Consider the following 22,016-nt stretch of genomic DNA (forward strand, 5'->3'; position numbering starts at 1 on the left):
CAAATGCAATCCCCAATCAAGCCTGGTACGCCACGACTACTTACTCTAAATCGAATTAGGCTTTAAAGGGCAGGGTTTTTTAGCTTAACTGAACAGCTTCGGAGTTATTGAAATGGTTATTAGACTTCTTCATCTCAAAAACCGAATTCCTGCATGGTGTCCCTTTAAAACCAACTCTCCCGCTTTCTCTGGGACTGGAGACCACCTCTTCGTGAAAACGATACCTTTTTTGTTTTGAATGAAGCCGAGGCCCATTCACTGCTTGGTCAATACGACCAAGTTCATAGCAAACAGCCGGTTTTGACAGAAAGCAGTCCAGACTTCTTTAGTAGCATTGCCCCATGTAGGTAGCAGGTCAAAGGCGGTGAGGACAAAACACAGCTTGAGCCTTCTGTAGAAAATTGATTTTTTGACTCAAGCCGCCTGTCAGACAGATCACCTCCTGGATTGAAAATAGTTCTGTTAGTATACTGATACAGTGTACCTCGGAAATTTCCAGTTCAACAAAGCAGTCCTCAGTGGGATCTGACCAGAACAATGGTGATTCTATGAGGTATGAATCATTCATCACATATTGATTTGCTTGTGCTCTCTAATAGAGACACACACACAACACATACACCCTCTTGAACACTTGCCTGGGTTCCCCTCCTTCCTTCTGCGCTCAGGGCTGCTGTGGGTAATGATTCAGTTCCTGTTTGGTGACCGACCACGTTGACAGCATTCTGGTCAGGGGCTCGGCTGCTGCTCCTCTCAAAATCTGGATGTGGTCAGGCCAGTCATCTCCCAGGCAGCCAGGAGGAAACCCACATCAACTGAAACTTGCTGGTGCTCCAGGAATAGCCCAGCTCAGGGAGGTTACGCTGGCAGCTTCCTCTCTTCCCTTTCTCCTCCCCTCCAATCTTCAGCCTCCCCCTAAAAGACAGCCCTGGCCCACGTCTTGTAAATAGTGAGTAGTACAAGTAGAGGCTCATCAGTTCTGGTTTTGGACCTGCCCCGGTATCTGGATCCACATCAATAAACACAAAGCTTGCTGTGATCTGGGCTCTGCCTACAGTGAACGTCTTCATTAGAGATGATTGATCATTATTATTAATGTTGCTGAACATTTTTCATCAAAAGTGCCATTATATAAATCACATTTGCTATTTGATTCGGTTTTCATTACGGAGCCGAGAGAGAAATCACTCTCTCTTCTTGAAATATCGCTCTGGATTTCCCCTCAAGGCTTTGACAAGTCCTAACTTTGATGTCTGTTCAGAAGGCCACCTAAAGGCCCTCACTTTTTAAGAAACATCATGAATTTACCTGTCATGCTCAGTGAATTTCTCTCTTTGATCACTAACAAAAAAATTCAAAAGCTTGGAAACTGCTGTTAGAAGGTGCCACGCAGCAGGATTCATAACTAAGAGGTATTTAGCTCAGCTGGGTTTTAGGGACACGTTCACATATTTTTTTTATGTTACATACAATGAAAACAAAGGTGGTATCATCTCATTTAGTCCACTGGAAAAAAATAATAATGTTGAAGCCTTTCCTTTGTGTGCCCAATGAAAAGCCTGGTGTGGGGTAGAGTGGGCCTCACTCTTTCAGTAAGGGGCCTATGTTAGTTTGGGTCCCTCTAAAGATCCATTTTTAATGATATCAGAGGACTTGTAGATATGTTTATATGTGTTTAAATACTTAATACTTCATTGTCTCTGCTTTTGGATTATCATGGTCATCAGTTAAATCATTCTCTCATTTTCTTACAGGGTTATTCAGATCTATTCAGGTCATCACATGATGCTCCATGTCTTCGTTACAATTTAGGTGAGTACATGCTTATTTCTGATTTATCAATTGATATTGCAGCAAATTTGCCATTTTATTCAGTATCTTCAGTCTTTTTGGGTGCTTAAATATATAATGAAAAAATGTGATAAAATAACAAACTCGGTCTAAGAAGAGTGTCAAGACAAAGTGTTCGAAGAGAATAGAAATTGTACGTACAAAACCGGGCTTCCACATAATGCAAAGCTATTACACCGTCACATTTAATCTGAAATCCGCAGAAATGTCTGCCGCAGCACTTCGAAATGAACCTTAATTTAGAACTTTAGTATCTACAAGACAAGCCGTGTCTTATGTGCTGACTAGCAGGCCCTTGGGCTGAGCAGTGACTGCAAGGTTATGAATGGAATGTGCCGGAATTCTCCTAATGTTTACAGGTCATTCATGTGAAGTCGCGGGCTGGGGTTTCTCCTTTGGGGCAGACAATAGTGTTGCAGCAGGAAGCACATACCTCCCTCGAGAGCCTCACGGCACGCTCCCCCACCCTTTTGTAGCACGGAGCAAATTAGGAAGGCTTAATGGGGTGGTAGATGCATGTATATTTGTAACTTCATCACACGAATTGTTTAGTTTACTTAAAGCATTTCTTTTGCGATTCATGTCTTTACAAAGGAGCATTTAATTTCATAGCCACACTGTAAAAATTAATGCGCTTTATCTAATCAAAAAAAAAATGCAACAGATTACAAGCAACATCATTAATTCAATTTAACAAATTAGAATTGAGTAATAATTAATTAAATTAATTCCTTAAAAGTAAACCATTTAAAATGAATAAAAACTTACATTTAAGTCGCCATGATCGGTGTTTGTTTTAGGTTTCTCCTTGAGTGATTCTGCTTGTTAACATCAGGTGTCTTCAATGTTGGCAATATAAAATAAAGAGTTATTGTTATTCAGATATTTTTGTTTCCTTTTTTGGTGTAAACTTTACTCATTTTAAATGGTTAACTTTTAAGGAATATTTTGATTAATTATTACTCAATGCTAATTTGTTCAATTTAATTAATAATATTGCTTGTAATCTGTTGCCACAATTTTATTTATTAGATAAAGCGTATTAATTTTTACAGTGCAGTTGTTGGCGCTGCCAGAAAAAACAAAACAATCAGTGGATAAAAAAATAAATGGAACAAAATGAAACAATCTTTTGATCAATCTCAATCTCAATAAATCTTTTCTGCTGTAAACATCAGAATGACAGAATTTTTAAACTCTAGAATCCAAAGCACTTTACACTCAAAATGGCAGACTGACAGTTTTTCATTTAAGCCACGTAATCATAACTTTAGCATAGCATAAACTAAGCCCTCGTTACACAGAGATCCATTCTCTACCAGCACCATTCTATTAAGGCCACTCTCACATGACAGTTCACTGCTCACTAAATGGCCTGAACTGTTTCATAAAGACTGTTTCTTACAAAAGAGTGCTGTGGCCGTACCATGGTACAGTGAGAGTATCTTCTCATACTTTGATATATGGGTCAATGGTGTTTTTTTGTTGTTATCTTTTTGTCTATCTACACTACTGTTCAAAAGCTTGTGGTCTTTAAGATTTTTTTATATATATATATATATATATATATATATATTTAAAGAAGTATCTATCTCACCAAGGCTCCATCTCAAATAGACTTCAAAGTCGGAGAATAGCCTTGTGGACAGTCTAACATATAGGCAGTAGAAATTTCATCCACACCTACAGTACATGTAACTACACGTGACACCATGCCTCGACGCGTGATAAAAGGTATATCTTTTCCAGAGTTTTTGTCCCAACCAGCCGCGACGGCGACATGCGACGATTCTATTATAGAAACTAGGGATGCACGATATATCGGCCAGCATATCGGTATCGGCCAATATATGTTCATTTTTAATATTATCGTTATCAGCCTGGTAAGAAAATTTTGCCGATATATTAAAACCGATAAATAATGTATTATTCCCTTCAGCTGAGACACTTGTTGAGAGCTGTTTATGTTTTTGAATTTCTTGAAATATGATTGAAATCTCTTCAAAAAATGAAAATCTGGTTCGGGACAACATGTGCAAAGCAAATCTGTCATATCGGCTATACAACACTATAATGAGAACATCATTATAATTGTGCGCTTGGGACATGGATTTAATTGTGAGACTTTTGTTTTTGTAATCAGGCTCTCAAAATTAGATCAAAAATTGGATTTAAGTTTATCGGCCAATATATCGGTTATCGGCTTTCAAATATAAAGAATTATCGGTTATCGGTATCGGCCAAAATTTTCATATCGGTGCATCCCTAATAGAAACGGTTTCTATTTTTCTGCGATGTCGCGCTGGAACAACAAAGTAAATAGAAAGTGTGGCAATGATAATCTCAGGTACAGTTTATGTGCTTTATTTAATGTTAAAAGCATGCAATGTGACTTTGAATATCATTTAGTGCTCCCTGCTTTGTAGCTCTAAAAGCAACAATGGATAATTCACTTCACCATCCACAATAGCTTTCTTTTTGATTATATACAGTATGTCTATTAACTCATAGGTTTAGGACTATGGCTAAAGTTTTAAGGCTGCATTTCTCAAACAAAGCAGAGTTAATCCAACGTATTAATTCTTTCATAAATTAATTAATCTCTAATTTGTTCATACATTGTGTAAACATCAACACTAGCACTGATGATTTTATTGCTTTGTGGTTTTCATTGCAAAAAGTGATTTATAACATAAAACAATAAATCAAAAAAATGTGAGAGGTGGTTTTTCCTACTTTTGACAACAAGATGTCTTTACTGTGCACTGTGTTGAAAAGCGTCGAGTTATGAACCAATTTATGATACTCATTGCTTCACAAAGCTTAATTTCACCATCACTAATGTTTAATAATGTTTAAATGGTGTAATACTTATGAATTTGATTATGTAGCCTACTTATCCATTTTCTTGCGAGAACTGTCAAGATTACTCTCTGGTGCTATGCACTTGACGCGAGACTCCGCCAACACGCTGTTTTGATTGGCTTTTTGATTGATTTTGATGCATCTCACAGCATAGATTGTAAAAAAAAGTCTCACAGTCGCGTCTCGTCTAGTGTGGACAGACGGATTATTTGTCGCTGGAATCTTATCACTTCGCGTCTGGTTAGGACACGGTACAACAAGTCGAGTTTAAGTCCCGGCTCAAGGTCATTTCACGATCTCGTTTCCCCTTCTCCTCTCATTGCTTCCTGTCTCCTATACACTGTTCTATCCAATAAGGCAAAAGGACAACAATGTAACTTAAAAAGAATAATAATAATAGAATAAAACATAATATTGTGTAATATTATAAAAAAAATTAATTGTTCTATTTTTAATCAATGATGGCAAAGCTGAAATATCAGTAGCCATAGAGTGCCGAAGTGCCGAACTAGGAAGTTAGCGGCACATGGCTTCCCTCGGTCGAAAAGCAATGCATTTTCCCCATAGACTTTTGGAAAATCGCAAAAAATAAGATCTATGTTCAACAAAGATTTGTGACCCTTACACGTTTTGTCTAGCAAGCTAATCTTTACAAGTTAATCCAAAATGTATACATTTTGAAGCCTATATAAAGATTTTAAAAAACACAATCAGACACAATAAAGTTTAAAAAACCTCAAGCAGGTTGTAACTGTGTGTTCTATGTCATAGATCAAAACGTGAAAATATTTAGAGGCTTTGTTCACCAGCCCATTCTCACCCCCAAGGCGTCACCTAACTGATGCCTTGGGAAGCATTTGATCATGCTTCAATATCTGACACTTTAGGCGCCCTTTAGCATCATTCTAATATGGGCTGTCCGAAATCTCTACTCAAACCACTACTCCCTACCCTTATATGTAGAGCACTATATAGTGAGCGCACCAGCATAATAGAAACACCACTTTCGGACACTACTCGATCGTCTCTCAGCGCCGTTGATTACGTCATTGCTGTCGCCCGTCCGCCATTTTTACGATCAGCGCAATGCATGATGGTATGTAGGGCTTGGGTTAGTGACCATCGGTTGTACACTACTTTTCAAAATGCATTCTGGGATACATTGAGCGGACTATATAGGGTATAATAATCATTACTATACATCAATGGCGAGCTCACTATATAGTCCAATATATAGTGAGTAGTGAGAGATTTTGGACATAGCCATGATGATTTTGTGCCCATAAAAACATTGATTGTTGATCTATGTTGTAAACAGTTGTGTATTAAAATTGTGTAAAAATTGTGTAATTGTGTAAAAAAAAAATTCGGATTACTCTGGGATACACCATATATAAAATAAAAAAAATAGAAATCTTTTGTAAAAATGCTTTTTAAAATATTTTTACCATCAATTTGACAGATCATTGAATTAAATTTTGAATTAAAATTAATGTTGATATTCTTAGGGTTGTTTCAAGATCTAAAATGTCATGTGGTGTGTGACTCCCAAAAAAAAAAAAAAAAAAAAAGATTACTTTTTTACACCAATATTTATTTACCATGGACACTCTTATTGGTATTCTTTGAGCCATATACCATTAATTTACGTTTGCTATTTAAATGGTACTCCAAGATACAGGCAAGGTTCCCTTTTGTAGGATTTACCCCCAAATGTCCATCTTTTCACCATTCTGGAATCAATCAGATACAGTTAGTCAATCCACGGTCTCTTGTTGGATAAAATCTCTCAGTAGTTCTCAGGCCTCATGCTGCCACTGTCCCACGGTCTAATCATCCTGCTTACAGAGGGCTGAACGCTGACACCAAGCAGGAACAGAGCATTGGAATTCAGGCTAGGAATGAACTCCCTAATGGAGAAAAATTGGAGTCAAGTGACCATCAGCTGGTCGAAGTACGTTTGATCAATACAGTCACAAGGTCTCAGGTATGCAGAGCTGGAGCCTTCACAGGAAGGTGGAAATGAAGCCATATCGTTACTGTATAATCTCTGCTCGCTCCTGTCAGTCAAACGGCAAATGATTCTGCTTTATTGTTAACCAATACAATAAACTCACATCATTTGCCTGACGCTGTCATGTCAGCATCCTTGTCAACAGGAAGTATTCAGCACTATGTGAGTCACTCCTCTTTTGTTTATCTAGATGAGGATGATTTAATTAGATGACGACCCAATCAAAGAGCACCTTGGGCAGCTAACAAGCACCCACTTCTAATTAATAAGACTTGAATTGAGTGCGCTGACTGAGGCGGACTCGTCGTGTTTGCCAAACCACTTGGCGGATTCAACTCCATGCTTACATTTTCAGAATATCTAACCGCATTAACAGGTCTAACAAAGGTTTATGTTGATGTTTGTCATGAGAAAAATTCACAATGCAGGTCTGGTTCAGTGAAAAGAGTGTGATGAGCGCCTTTAAAACATGCCGAAGCCATGGGGTCCGTCTGCTTGCCTCCAGGCTAATGGGAAAGAATGAGAAATATTTGTATTTTTAAAATTTAAGAAATTAAAATTCTTTTTTTTTTTTCAGAAATAATATGTGCTAACATAGGCGCATGCCTAGAATGCCCTGGCTATGCTTAAAAATGCCCATCGGGAGATTAGCTCCCCCTCCCCGGTGCTGCCTGTCTGTGTGCTGTGAGCCAAAAGGAGGGCTGTTGTCATTCTCTGAAGCTGCAGACACTTTGATTTGGGGTTGTCTAACCATCGGCTTCTCTTTTTCTGTCTCCCTCAGGCGCTGAGGACGGCTCGAGTGGACGACCGCTGCCAGTGACTTGTTAGGGTGCTCATGAGGTGCTCAGTAGTCAGTGTAGATCCTGTTGCAATCAGCAGCTACATCTGGCTACTGGGTCTCTGATGGCATTTTCTGCTTCCTGTTGGCACATTCCTTTCAGATTGTGTGGTATGTTATCACAATGTGTGCTTCATCCTGTCAGAATAGGACTCGCTCTTTCATGGACGTTAAAGATGGCCCATGTCATAACAGTCTTTCTCTTTGATTCAGCGCTGTTGGGGGGTTCTTTAAAGCAATTTGATCAAGGTGAGCCATGCTCTCACGGCATAGCTAGACGTCTCGAGAAATCATCAGTCTTTGAATGAAAGGCATGAGACATTGTTTCTTGTTTGACTGCTGAAGATTCGGTTTTAAGTGATTAGGTAACAAAGGACATGGTGACATGTCATATTCCCTTTGTGATTTGCCTGTCACAAGGGGTTGTCTTTGTGCAAATGTTTTTGAGTTGCTGAAGGCTGACAAATAATGAGAGTTGAATGCGCAGACATGCCGAATTGCATCAAATTTGCAAAGCGAAGGATGAATTCTATTGTGCTGTCATGAACCTGGCATACAATGTAGATTTCTGTGTGGTACAATCTACAGCTACATTGTCTGCTGGGTTTCAGGCCAGTAGAACAATTCTGCTCAGAAATTGAATAGGTAAGTCGTCTAGTCATTATGCATGCTTGAAAAAGATTTTTTATACAAAATAAAAGTGCTGAAATTAAACAAACTATGATGTGTCCAGTTATTTCTCTGGTTTATTCTTACCATGGGTTCAGCTTGATATTCACAGGGCTGCACAGATTCCATCCAATGACAGACTGTCAAATTTCACCAGGGATTAAAAAGGCATCCAAGCTATTTCTGCCGCACACCCAGAAGAGCTTCTTATCACTATTGCCCATCTGTGTCTGAATACACCCGCCCACAACACACACAATGAAAGTTAGGAGAAAAATTCAGCATTCATGGAATATAAAATCACATTCTGACATCTTCATATATTGCGTGCTATTATGTCTTCAGGGATTCGTAGCATTGAAGAACTAATGAAAAAGCCCTCGGAGAACTCAGTTCATTAAGACTTCACACAGTCTGAAATATTGACAGAAATGCCTTGGAGGAACGCTGTAGCACATCTCTCACAGTCCTCACTTTGTGTTTTGTGTCTTTTCGTAATGCTTTCATAAAGCAGCGAACGCCCGCTGCCAGCATTTTACATATGACTGCATAGTATAAAAAAGTAGTAACAGAGTCCAGTGAGTTTATGACACGGCATGATAATGTTATGTCACAGAACAAAATATCTGTAATGCGCCAATGATTAGGTTCTAATGAGATTTTTTAAAAAGAGCATTTGAAATTCCTTTTGTTGTCCCTGCATGTTTGAAACAACCAGGTTTCCAGGTTAATCGTTTGACAGCCCTAAAGGCAACATGGATTTTTGTCGGTTTTTGTCTGTACTGACAGCACTCCAAATGAACAAAAAAAAAAAAAATGAGCTCAATGTTAAAATTGTCCTGAGTTCTCCTTTAATACCACAAACAATTAACAATATAAAAGTATGCAAAATGTCGTACAAAAGCATATTCAAAATGACAAATATCATCAGTAAACTAGTGCAATAGTGAATCAAAATGAGTGAGATATTGGACTAATGAGATTTCACAGTGGACAAGGCTACCAAGCATGACACATTCAACAAAATGTCCCGTCGAACGTCAATTTCGCACCTGGTTAGATCATAGTGTTAAAGTGCAATCACACTTAGAGCTCCATTCACTTCCATCCATGTACATGTGAGTCAGCTGACACACGAGCAATAGTTTTGCGTTTCGTTACACACCAAAGTTCAAACTGGTCAAATTTGACCAATACAGAAGCTAAAAGTCACAGACTGACCTCTTTTGAAAAAAAAAAAAAAAAAAAGAAATCTCTGTTTGCAAAGTTCTGGAAATGTGTAGAAAGTAGCCTATAAAATCCTATTTTTATTTTATATTTGAATAAAATAAATGATAAAATAATAATTAAATGTTTTTTTTTTATTTAATAGCCCTAATTTCAAGTATTGTCATTGATATCTACCACAATGTAACATCACATGCGCAAAGCCTAGTGTGACTTTTAGGCAGCACTGAAGAATGAAGAGAGAAATGAAAGTGGACTGCAGTGCGTCATTATGGAATCAGGCACAGGTGTTTCCAATGGTGCCATTTCCCCTTGCACTACTGTTTGTACAACAGGAATATGGAGGCAGGTGGTCATGAGCCTCTGTATGCGCTCTATACTGCGACCCAATGCCTAGCCAGCGGATACTGGAATCACTTCAATAAAACAACAGGAACAGGAGAACACACACGAGCTGCTCCAGGAACAGCCACTTCCCTTCTGTCTGCTCACCCCAACAGACACAGCCATCATGTGACCGCATGCAGTGCTAATGCTGCGTTCATGTGCTATGGTAATTATGGTAAATACCAAAAGCCGACGTGGAAAATGCACATGAACATCCCTCATGTGGTATTTTCTACTGGGCAACTCGTAGAATATTTTGATGGATGAGTTGCCGAGATGAGATAACCTTTGACCATTTCAAAATGAATCGTGAATGGTAAAAATATATACTATACATGATCTAGAAAATATACCGTATTAGCATATTATTTACCTTTTGAGTTTTTATAAATCATTTTCTTGCTGTTGCAGATGACGTAAACAATCTAAAATAGTTTTAGCTAAATAACAGGTCTGGATCTCCATCTTTTTTACCACATTACGACAACAAAAGCACTTGAACGCAACACACTAGTAAATACCAGTTCACAAGTGGAAAATATCCTATTTTCCATAGCACGTGAACGCAGCATAAATTCACACCCCACAGACGAGGGATGAAACCATTTCATGCAGAATGAAATGTCTTACAGTTACGTTTTAATTGAAATGCAAAATTAATTCAACCATTTTTGCTCTTCACTTTGAACTTTCAGTCGCTTAACATTAAATTCAGGGATTACGTTTTATCACTTTGTTTCCCCTCTGAATCGAACCCATCGCATTGCTTACACCTGTTGCGCTACAGGACGTTCATCCCTGCAAATTAACAAATATTACATCATAATCACTTTCTTCTTCACAGACAAGAACGCTTCTGTTCTTTGTGAGCTAAAACCCTGAATTTGCAGTTATTTCTAGAGGGGAAAGTGGCCAGGGAGAAAGTATTCCAGCAATGTAAACCTCTGCATAGCGTGTAATGGAAGTAAATCGCTTGTTTGATATCTAGAGCTGTGTGATGACATCAGCGGGGGTCCTCCGGGGCCATGGTTGGGCTTGTGTGGAATGATAATTGATGCTCTGTTAGGGCTTCCCTTGGGTAACTGCTAGGACTGATAGGGGCAGATTTACCACAGAGAAGCTCCACCACACATTCATTTGTTCATTGCGACGACTCTCCTCGGACTGTGAGTTTGGCCGGCTTCTCTTTAGTGGTCAAAGGTGAAGGGTGCAGTGTGGGGTGAGGGCTGAGCGAGGCCACTGACGTCATTCGTTCAGGATATCTACATGACGAGCATGCAGTTTTCCGACTTAAAGTCCCTGTGAAATCAAAATTGAACCTATTTACTTTGTTAGCGCATATTACTAGTCTTGTGGTGAACAATTAATCCGTGCAAGTAAATATATATTAAAAAATGTTTTACCTTGGTAATCTTTGATCAAAATCTGAAAAGTTACTTCCGGTCTGGAACGGTTTCTTTTTCTGATGACGTAGGTTTCACAGCTTGGGTGGGGAAACGCTTAACCACTCCCCTAAAACCGTTAGTTTGCTATGAGCGAGAGATGGAGAGGAGGAGCGCTAGAGTAAAACCCTGCCCTCTGTTCAATATTCCGTTTCACTTGGAAATACGTCACAGCACTGGAGAAAAATCGTTTGCAACTTCCGGTTCACGGGGACTTTAAACGCTCATTTTACGCCGTGAATCAGATATGAAGTCATGGCACACTCACACGCATACACACCGTACTGTATTTGATTCAAATGTGGTGTAATATCCAGATAACCTGCAAAGGTCATAAAGCGACATTAATCTCAGTCAGTCCTGACCTTTTCACACCACCCACAAGAGTGGATCTATTCAAATACATTACAGATATTCACAATGCCTCCCACGGTCCTTATAGTGCATTATAATTTTGGACTGTAATGCAATACAATACGCTACAGTATATAAAACACATCAGGGCAAAGCAGGGGATCTGATGCATGTCGTTTATATGGGGCTATTAGTTTGAGCGCTTGGATGTGTCTTTTGCGCGAGGCATTAAAAGGCGCTGTGGAAATTTTCTTTGGCGCGCAAATGCATTTGACAATAAAACCCCACATTAAAAGAGTGCTCACAGGAGCATTGTATTTTCCCTTAATACCTGAGTGACTCAGAGAATCTCTTAATATCAGCGCAGCTTACGTGGACCTCGGTGCCAAGGGCAGATTAGAAACTGACGAAAGTTTCTGCATTTCACTTCAGCTGCATAGACTCCATTCCATCTGCTCGCTCGGGTGCCATGGAGACGAGGCCTTGCCTCGACTGTGAATATTTCTGGACGGAGAGCGCTTGGTGCGAAAACTGCCTCTCTCCAAATGCTCTGAAAGACGAGCCAATAATTATACAGGCAAAATATAGCTGCGAGCAGCGATTGCGGGCCCAAGCCGGTGGCACCGCAACCCCGATGCCTTTAGTTACCCAAAGGCACTGGGATGGTGGTACCGCCGGCTTTGGCCCTTTATCGCTGCTCACAGCTATATTTATATTTAATATAAAGCCGGTGGCACCGCCACCTTGGTGCCTTTAGGTTTATTCTGTACGACGTGTAAAAACGTAACCCCCGCTTTGACTATCAAAAAGAAGTGTATTGTAGAGCTTGCATCAATGCGGACTCGATGCGCTGTGCGCTGTAACTCCATGTGGCTTTAAGCGCATCATTCTCCACTCGGGATGCGCATAAGCGTTTTGTGCCACACTGTACTGAGCCTTTCATATCATAATGCAGTGACGCAATGACAGATTATTAATTGCCTTTCTTGTTCTGTTCCATCTATTATATGTTGATAATAGATAGGACAGAGCACTAAAAACCTCAAACAAAGCACTAAAAACTTAAGCTGTTTGCTGTGTAGTCTGAGAATGAGCTGTTTGATTTGCACCCTCTTCCTCTTCACTGTCCTCCATAAAAACCAGCTATCCAGGTCCATGTTGTTCTAAAAAGTTTGTATGTTGCTTGCCTCAATTAACATCTCTGCTATACATTTAAAACATGGCTATATCTAAAATAATTTATCTTTTTGATTTTTGTCATCTTGTTTTTCATGAATATTTTACAACAATACAAAGAGCAATGTGTATTTTCCATTAATATAGTTTGTAATGGCTTTTTTGTCATAGATTATAATCATATATTTTTTGGATTTGTTATTTATCTTTATAATGAAGTTGTCTGTATTAAGTAGATTGTGTTTAACACACAAGAGTGATTTATTAGTTCAACACATAGTTATAGAAATTCTACTTTATCTAAAAAAAACCCTGCACTTTATACACACACACACACACACACACACACACACACACACACACACACACACACACACACACACACACACACACATAAATACATGTAAATAAAAATACAAAAAAAAACATCAAATGTGTTTTTAGTCAGAGTATTATTTTATACAGAAACAAATATTTGTAATTCAGATAAGAATGAAGTTAGTGTTTTAAAATCTTAAGGAAAACAAATATATTGAAATATAGCACATGAATTTTAAATTCATTCAACTTCAATTACAAATACAATCTTACTTTTATTTAAAGCAAACTATACATTTAAAAGATGGGGGTTATATGCCTATTTTGTCATTTAAAAATATTGTTATGCAAATTGTTATGCAAAAAGACAAGGACTTAGAGACAAGGACTTGTAGGAAAAATCACAGCCAGCCACACACACACACATAAACACAGACAACAGCCCTCCCCTTCCCACACAAACACACACCCACACACACACACACACACATAAACACAGACAACAGCCCTCCCCTCCCCACACAGACACACACACAGAGAGAGAGAGAGAGAGAGAGAGAGAGAGAGAGAGAGAGAGAGAATCGCAGGGGAAATAAATCCATTCAAACTACAATATCTGACTTTCTGTTGCTCAGAGCGAATGACTTTAAATTGGAAAGTTGATCGGCTTGACGAGAACAATATACGTGGTAAGTTTTGTAACTGTAGGTAAATTGAGAAAAGTTATAACACACTTTATGTGTCCTTTTTTAGTCATAAAATTCATTTCCTCGCCACGGCCAGACCGTTCGAGATATCAAAAATCCGTCCGGAATTGAACATCCTCAATGTCTTGACTTCATGCACACCGAGTTTGGTTGTGATTGGTAAACACATGCATTGTGATTTGATGTATTTCTCCTAGGACAATTATTCAAACAACCCATAATTCATAATTCATAAATAACTTCCATTTGAACTGTCATAAAACTTAGAGCACGAAAGTTGTTTGGCCTGATGTGATCTATAATTGTACCGAGTTTCATATTAATTCATGCAAGTGTGTTTGATTTATGGACAAATGTTCGAATCCCAGTCAAGGGGGCGCTGTCGAGCCGCCCTGCCACGCCCGGTTACCAGCTTCAGCCCGGCCCTGATGGCCATGGGTTCTGACCCGTGTGCAAAGTTTCAAGAGTTTTCGAGGATGTTAAGGCCCCCGAAAATGCCAGAGAAGTCGCACACAGCAAATAAAGGGTTAAAATTAACCTGACAGGCGCCCCTCCTCTCACTCACACAGAGGGACACTGAGACACTGGCAAAATTCTGAGATTTTCTCTACATTCAAACAAACATATCTGACTTTCTGTGGGTCCTAGCTAATGAGTGTCAATTAGAAAGTTGTCCGGCTCGAGGAGTACAATATACATACCGATTTTTGTAACTGTAGATAAAACTAACAACCCCACTTTTGTCAAAAGGTGGCGCTACTGAGCCCTCACCACGCCCGTTTCTGAAACTTTGCACATGTCTACTGGCTAATAAATGTGATGTGTCTGTCGAGTTTCATGCAATTTAAAGCATGCTAAGGGTCTCAAAAGCATCCTAAAAGAATGGTTAAGTTTGATGCGTTGCCACGGCAACAGTTTCAAAGATATCAAGAATCCATTCACAGGTCTTCATCTGCTGTGTATTTGCAGTATACAGATTAAGTTTGAAGCAAATCGACTAAAAATTAGAGGGTGATTTCAAAACATTTTGAAAATGACACACTTCCTGCTGCCAGTTGGTGGCGCTATAACTTTGACTCACAATAGTCACATCCATGTGATCGTCCTCATACAGCGAACACACTGCTGAAGTTTCATCAAGATCGGTTGATGTATGCTGAAGTTATGACACACTTTCTGTTTCACGTTTCTCGCCATAATTTCGTTTCCTCGCCACGGCCAAACCGTTCGAGATATCAAAAATCCCCTCGCAAACTTTCATCTTCAATGCCTTGACTTCACGCTGACCGAAATTTCGTCGAATTTGGATCAGAGCTCTAGGAGGAGTATTTAAAATTCCATTGCGAGTGTTTTACGAACAACCCTAAATAGCCGACTTCCTGTTGGGCTGGGGTAAAAAGTAAAAGTGCGAAGTATATATGAAACAATGAGATCGACATGTGTACCGGGTTTCATAATATTATATACAAGCGTGTTTGAGTTATGGACCAAGTGTTCGGACCCCGTTCCAGGGGGCGCTGTCGAGCCCCCCTGCCACGCCCGGGTACCATCTTCAGCCCGGCCCTGATGGCCGCGGGTTCTGACCCGTGTGCAAAGTTTCAAGAGTTTTTGAGCATGTTAAGGGCCCCAAAAGTGCCCGAATAGTCGTTAGAAAAATAAAAGAAAAAAAAAATATAGCTGCGAGCAGCGATTGCGGGCCCAAGCCGGTGGCACCGCAACCCCGATGCCTTTAGTTACCCAAAGGCACCGGGATGGTGGTACCGCCGGCTTTGGCCCTTTATCGCTGCTCACAGCTATATTTATATTTAATATAAAGCCGGTGGCACCGCCACCTTGGTGCCTTTAGGGTTATTCTGTATGACGTGCAAAAACGTAACCCCCACTTTGACTGTCGAAAAGAAGTGTATTGTAGAGCTTGCATCAATGCGGACTCGATGCGCTGTAACTCCATGTGGCTTTAAGCGCATCATTCTCCACTCGGGATGCGCATAAGCGTTTTGTGCCACACTGTACTGAGCCTTTCATATCATAATGCAATGACAGATTATTAATTGCCTTTCTTGTTCTGTTCTATCTATTATGTGTTGATAAAAGATAGGACAGAGCACTAAAAACCTCAAACAAAGCACTAAAAACTTAAGCTGTTTGCTGTGTAGTCTGAGAATGAGCTGTTTGATTTGCACCCTCTTCCTCTTCACTGTCCTCCATAAAAACCAGCTATTCAGGTCCATGTTGTTCTAGAAAGTTTGTATGTTGCTGCCTCATTTAACATCTCTGCTATACATTTAAAATAATTATCTAAAATAATTTATCTTTTTGATTTTTGTTATCTTGTTTTTCATGAATGTATTTTACAACAATACAAAGAGCAATGTGTATTTACCACTAATATAGTTTGTAATGGCTTTTTTTGTCATAGATTATAATCATATATTTTTTTGGATTTGTTATTTATCTTTATAATGAAGTTGTCTGTATTAAGTAGATTGTGTTTAACACACAGTGATTTATCAGTTCAACACATAGTTATAGAAATTCTACTTTATCTAAAAAAAACCTAATCTTTATACACACACACACACACACACACACACACACACACACACACACACACACACACACACACACACACACACACACACACACACACACACACATACATAAATACATGTAAATAAAAATAGAAAAAGAAACATCAAATGTGTTTTTAGTCAGAGTATTATTTTATACAGAAACAAATATTTGTAATTCAGATAAGAATGAAGTTAGTGTTTTAAAATCTTAAGGAAAACAAATATATTGAAATATAGCACAAGAATTTTAAATTCATTCAGCTTCAATTACAAATACAATCTTACTTTTATTTAAAGCAAACTATACATTTAAAAGATGGGGGTTATATGCCTATTTTGTCATTTAAAAAAATACAAAATTGTTATGCAAAAAGACAAGGACTTAGAGACAAGGACTTATAGGAAAAATCGCAGCCAGCCACACTGTGTGGTTCAAACATACATAAACACAGACAACAGCCCTCCCCTCCCCCCCCACACACACACACATGCACACACACACACACACACACACAAACACAGACAACAGCCCTCCCCTCCCCACACAGACACACACACCCACACACAGAGAGAGAGAGAGAGAGAGAGAGAGAGAGAGAGAGAGAGAGAGAGAGTGAATCGCAGGGGAAATAAATCGATTCAAACTACAATATCTGACTTTCTGTTGCTCAGAGCGAATGACTTTAAATTGGAAAGTTGATCGACTTGACGAGAACAATATACGTGGAAAGTTTTGTAACTGTAGGTAAAATGAGCAAAGTTATAACACACTTTATGTGTCCTTTTTTAGTCATAAAATTCATTTCCTCGTCACGGCCAGACCGTTCGAGATATCAAAAATCCGTCCGGAATTGAGCATCCTCAATGTCTTGACTTCATGCACACCGAGTTTGGTTGTGATTGGTAAACACATGCGTTGTAATTTGATGTATTTCTCCTAGGAGAATTATTCAAACAACCCATAATTCCCAACTTCCTTCTTAAAACTAAGAGCACGAAAGTTGTTTGGCCTGATGTGATCTTTAATTGTACCGAGTTTCATATTAATTCATGCAAGTGTGTTTGATTTATGGACAAATTTTCGAATCCCAGTCCAGGGGGCGCTGTCGAGCCGCCCTGCCACGCCCGGTTACCAGCTTCAGCCCGGCCCTGATGGCCATGGGTTCTGACCCGTGTGCAAAGTTTCAAGAGTTTTAGAGGATGTTAAGGCCCCCGAAAATGCCAGAGAAGTTGCACACAGCAAATAAAGGGTTAAAATTAACCTGACAGGCGCCCCTCCTCTCACTCACACAGAGGGACACTGAGACACTGGCAAAATTCTGAGATTTTCTCTACATTCAAACAAACATATCTGACTTTCTGTGGGTCCTAGCTAATGAGTGTCAATTAGAAAGTTGTCCGGCTCGAGGAGTACAATATACATACCGATTTTTGTAACTGTAGATAAAACTAACAACCCCACTTTTGTCAAAAGGTGGCGCTACTGAGCCCTCACCACACCCGTTTCTGAAACGTTGCACATGTCTAATGGCTAATAAATGTGATGTGTCTGTCGAGTTTCATGCAATTTGAAGCATGCTAAGAGTCTCAAAAGCATCCTAAAAGAATGGTAAAGTTTGATGCGTTGCCACGGCAACAGTTTCAAAGATATCAAGAATCAATTTACAGGTCTTCATCTGCCATGTATTTGCATTATACAGATGAAGTTTGAAGCAAATCGAGTTAAAATTAGAGGGTGATTTCAAAGCATTTTGAAAATGACACACTTCCTGCTGCCAGTTGGTGGCGCTATAACTTTGACTCACAATAGTCACATCCATGTGATCGTCCTCTTACAGCGAACACACTGCTGAAGTTTCATCAAGATCGGTTGATGTGTGCTGAAGTTATGATACACTTCCTGTATTACGTTTCTCGCCATAATTTTGTTTCCTCGCCACGGCCAAACCGTTCGAGATATCAAAAATCCCCTCGCAAACTTTCATCCTCAATGTCTTGACTTCACGCTGACCGAGTTTTCGTCGAATTTGGATCAAAGCTCTAGGAGGAGTATTAAAAATTCCATTGCGAGTGTTTTACGAACAACCCTAAATAGCCGACTTCCTGTTGGGCTGGGGTAAAAAGTAAAAGCGCGAGGTATAGATGAAACAATGAGATCAACATGTGCACCGAGTTTCATATTATTACATGCAAGCGTGTTTGATTTATGGACCAAGTGTTCGGACCCCGTTCCAGGGGGCGCTGTCGAGCCCCCCTGCCACGCCCGGGTACCAGCTTCAGCCCGGCCCTGATGGCCGCGGGTTCTGACCCGTGTGCAAAGTTTCAAGAGTTTTCGAGCATGTTAAGGGCCCCAAAAGTGCCCGAATAGTCGTTAGAAAAATAAAAGAAAAAAAAAAAATAATCGGAAGGAAAACAATAGGGCCTTCGCCCTTTCAGGGCTTGGGCCCTAAAAATAATCGGAAGGAAAACAATAGGGCCTTCGCCCTTTCAGGGCTTGGGCCCTAATAAATCCTTTTTATCAAAAAGTGTGTTCATATTTCCAAAGGATGTTGTTCAAAGGCAAACAATGTCCCTCAAGACGCCGCTTAAGTTTTGACATTGCATAATAAACATTGCATAAATTTAATCGGTAATAGGCTACTTTAAAATGAGGTTCAATTGTACAACTAATATGAAAAGGAACATCGTTAGTTCATGTTAGTTAATACATTAATGTTAACAAATGAGTCATTATTTCCAAGTGCTACCAACAATTTACATTTCATTTATACAGCTTGAATGGTTAAACATGTGTTATTACATGTAGAACATTAACCTACAAATGCTGTAAAAGTATGTTTATTGTTAGTTCATGATGCCTAATGCATTATGGATAAATATGTTTGGGTCACACTTTAGATTATATTTTCAAGATTTGTTATCACAACATATTTTCTTTTGTCAAACCAACTTTATAATAATTTATTTAGTTGAGATAACTTATTATTTTGAGTTTCTGATGATTAAATTAATCTCCTTTATTGTATTAACTCACCTTTTCCAGTTCAATCAACTTAAAATTTTAAAGGAACCCTGGTTACTTACTTTTTTAAGTTAAACCAACAATATTTTTTTTTTACAGTGTAGTAATCACAACATTTTTTCTTTAGTCAAATCAACTTAAATAATTTAATTAGTTCAGATAACATATAATTCTGAGTTTCTGATGATTAAATCATTCTCCTTCATTGCATTAACTCACTTTTTCCAGTTCAATGAACTTAAAATTTTAAGGCAACCAGGTTACTTACTTTTTTAAGTTAAACCATCAATATTTTTTTTACAGCGCACTGTTAAAGGGGTGGTTGATTATGATTTCACTTTTCTAACTTTAGTTAGTGTGTAATGTTGCTGTTTGGGCATAAACAACATCTGCAAAGTTACAACGCTCAAAGTTCAAAGCAAAGGGAGATATTTGCTTGTAAAGAAATCGTTTTTTTAAGGACTACAAACGGCTGGTGGGAACTACACAAGCTTCCCCCCGGGTTAGTGACATCACTAACCCTAACATTATTAAAAACGCAGTCCATGTTGAGAAGAGGAAGAGCTGTTGTAGTCAAGCATGCAATAGAAAGTCACTCTGTGTGCATCTCACAACAGTTCCTATACAAGCGATTTATAGACTACCCTGACAGAATATGCGGTCCCACTTTATATACTATGTACTTACATTGAAACGAATAATTTGATGCAATGGACTTATTGTGTACATACATGTTTTTACATTGTACTTTAAAAATACAAGCATGTAATTACAGCTGTAATTACTGCTGACCCACCCCTTACCCTTAAACCTACCCATACCACCACACCTATCCCTAACCTTACCCTCAACAGCAGCAAAAATGTTTTACAATACAACATGAGCACAATAAGTACATTATACTTATTTTTAAATGTAAGTACATAGTACTTAAAGCCACTTAATATAAAGTGGGACCGAATATGCTAATTGAGATAGTTAACTCCACATCAGCAACATAAATTCATCAACTAACCATTTAGAGATTGCATTCTACGTTTTGTCACTTCTTAGTCTCTCCATCTCTCTCCAAGCACAGACTCTTGAAGCTCCGCCCACTGTGTCGGGAGCTGCAGCTCATTTGCATTTAAAGAGCCAGAAACAAAACGGTTTTTGCTTAACCTCAAAAAGTGACAACCTTAACATGCCATCAGAGAATTTCTAATATGGGGAGAACTCCCACTCACATTAAAAATCCGGGCTCTGAACTGGTTGCAGTTCCACTCTGGTTCCATATGAGGGCGCTCACAGGACGAGTGCAGAATGAATGGATGTCTATGGAGCAATACCCCTAAAAATCCACTTTTCGCAGGATATAATTTTTTGTCTAGTAATTTGAATGTTGTATTTGAAAGAAGATGCAAAGAAATTACACATTATGTGTTCGATACATTTACGAGTCATTAAATCATGTTTAATCAACACAGTCTCATCCCAAAAAGTCATATAACTGACGTCTTGGGACGTCTTTTGACCATACGTCAATATCCGCCTTTTTAGGGCCCCCTTAAACGTCGGTAGATGGCGATCCCGGGCCATCATACAACTGACGCTTTACCTTTAACGTCAGTTAGGTGACGGGTTAGGTTTAGGGTTAGGTTTAGGTCTGGGGTAGAGTTAGGATCCCATAACCTCATCTACCGACGTTTAAGGGGGCCCTAAAAAGGCGAATATTGACGTATGGTCAAAAGACGTCCCAAAACATCAGTTATATGACGTCTTGGGATGAGACCGGGTTGGTTTAATTTGGACTTTTCTGTGCATGATCTTTGAAGTGAACCCAGGGTGATCCCCATAGACCTCCATTATATGACTGTCAGACAAGAACGGTTTGGCCTAAAAATATCAAAATTGAAAATACTGTGGAAACAAAGACACCTACATCTTGGATGCCCTTGAGGTATGCTAAAACATATCAAAAATTAATTTCAAAGTGAACTTCCCCTTTAACTAAGACTTTTGCCTCAATAAACTCCTACTTACTGCTTATTAATAGTTAGTAAGTAAAGTAGTTGTTACTTTTTTTAGGTATTAGATCGGATTAAAGGATATGAAGAAGAACTGGACCCTAAACTTAAGTGTTGACGATATTTGGATTTTTTGTTCATTCATTGAAAGTCAATTTTATTGTATATGAACAAAAAAAAAAGAAATGTTTCTCAAAGCATGTTTTATGTTGTACAGAAGAGAAAATAAAGTCATACAAGTTTGAAACTACAAAATCGTGAGTAAATGGACAGAATTTGTGCCACATGATGCAGATCAATTGCAGTGAATGATAACAGAATCTCGTGGGAGCCGGAAGTTGCCGATCCTTAACCAAATCTCCATACAGACTGATGTCTTCCAAACACTGCATGACTCACACCTGTGCCTAACGGCTGTGCTACGGGTTTGGTGTGACCGTTTAGCATCTCTGGCGGTCCCCTGTGTGGGTGGGAATGCATTCTGGCTGCATTACTCAGTACTAAGTACCTGTGAATCTCTAACAACATGATACACTTCAACACGCTGCAAGTCTTGTCCTGTTCTAG

The 22,016-nt window shown here is 39.0% G+C and overlaps 1 long non-coding RNA gene across 2 annotated transcripts in view; it reads left to right on the forward strand.

Annotated features, from left to right (window-relative positions):
• The window catches only part of LOC120483004 (uncharacterized), a 69,887-nt gene that overhangs the window by 39,319 nt on the left and 8,552 nt on the right, over positions 1-22,016 (forward strand). The window contains exon 4 of one of the 2 annotated variants that reach the window (XR_016169274.1): positions 1,755-2,522. The exons of the other annotated variant lie outside the window; for it this stretch is intronic. This is a non-coding gene — a long non-coding RNA (uncharacterized LOC120483004). Of the gene's footprint in view, positions 1-1,754; positions 2,523-22,016 lie in introns of those variants that run through there. 2 annotated transcript variants of the gene reach the window in all.

This window comes from Pimephales promelas, chromosome 7, assembly GCF_988280905.1.
Source record: "Pimephales promelas chromosome 7, fPimPro1.hap1.1, whole genome shotgun sequence".
NCBI lineage: Eukaryota > Metazoa > Chordata > Actinopteri > Cypriniformes > Leuciscidae > Pimephales > Pimephales promelas.